General features: G+C 39.3%; 1 protein-coding gene across 1 annotated transcript in view; it reads left to right on the top strand.

Annotated features, from left to right (window-relative positions):
• The window catches only part of LOC103353180 (uncharacterized), a 24,708-nt gene extending 23,492 nt beyond the window's left edge, over nucleotides 1-1,216 (top strand). The window contains exon 6 of the transcript XR_519991.1: nucleotides 86-1,216. The gene's annotated coding sequence lies outside the window, so the exon portion shown is untranslated. The remainder of the gene's footprint in view (nucleotides 1-85) is intronic.
• Nucleotides 1,217-1,275: the final 59 nt, after the last annotated feature.

Genomic DNA, 1,275 nt, shown 5'->3' with positions numbered 1-1,275 from the left:
AACAAAGCGCTTTGCAGTGTTTACTTGAGCCACAGGACCTTTGTTGCTGTCACTCACTTTTGATTGTCTGAGATAGTTTTCATAGTTATTACAGTTTGACCACCACAGTCTACATACATTCTTGTCATTTCTTGTTGTAGATTTACTAAATAGTAGATTAATCTTCTGTGTTTTGTTCTTTCCACCACTTCAACTGATTAAAAATTGACTATCTGCTCAGAAACCTCTAGACAGAGACTCTTGTTGTTGAAAAACCACACTGACAAACTGCCCCCCATGCAACTCAACAATTTCTTGAATCGCTATAATTGTGAAACTAAAATGGCAAACTGTATGTATTGTGAGAAAAACCCAAACACTTGTTAGAATTTGAGGCTCTGCAGCCACTGTAGCTACAGTACCAGTCAAAAATTTGGCCACAAACTCATTCAATACTTTTTTCCCTGCATTGTAGTAAAATACTGTATGCATCAAAACTTTGAAATCACACATTTCGATTCATATAGTAAGCAAAAGCATTAATACATTTTCCACACGATTGCCTTCTCTGAACCAGCTTTATGAGTTTCTAACAATGAAACTCAACAGTCTTCAGGTCAGGTGATTGTTGAGGCCAAATCATATAATACTGGTCTCCATTACTTCATGGTATAATAGTCCTCACAGAGCCTGGAGGTGTGTTTTGGTTCACTTGGAAAGACTGATTGAGGCTCTGATAAGTACTGTTAAGAGTTGATTTCTAAGACTGGTATTGAATGACCATCTGCAACTGGTTGTATTCTCAGTCACGAATCCACTACCTCAGTGGCTGCACCTGCCAAACACTGTGTCCTCCAGGCTGCACGCCTGCTCCGCTCACCATCCCTTCCCCATTCCTCTTGCTGATCGCCAGTTAAGTTCTCTGTTCCTCTGCTGGGTTCTTGTAGTAATAGTTATAGTCTATCTAGATTTCCAAAGCTTGTTTGTAGCAAGTTTGGGTTAACCTATATAGCTAAGTTCTTTGTATTTGCTTTGTGAAAATTTCCCGAGTTGTATTTTTTTCACCACTCCAACAGAGGTCTCTCTAGTTCTGTATTTGGGTTAAAAGGTTGTTTTGATATTCTTTTGCCACACTAGCAGAGGTCTCTCCAGTTTGGTGTTGTGGTTGTTCTTGAGTCATTTCCGTTTCCTGTATTTTTGTGTAAATGTTGCACATAAATTTTATTGTTGGAAATGCTCTGCCTTGCTGAGTCGTTGTTTGCACGTGAGTCCCTTTACCAGATCCGTAACACAATG

The sequence above is a fragment of the Stegastes partitus genome, unplaced genomic scaffold (genome assembly GCF_000690725.1).
Source record: "Stegastes partitus isolate 25-593 unplaced genomic scaffold, Stegastes_partitus-1.0.2 Scaffold63, whole genome shotgun sequence".
Lineage (NCBI taxonomy): Eukaryota > Metazoa > Chordata > Actinopteri > Pomacentridae > Stegastes > Stegastes partitus.
The sequence above is the reverse complement of the archived record's forward strand: the minus strand, read 5'-3'. Positions and strand labels throughout refer to the sequence as shown.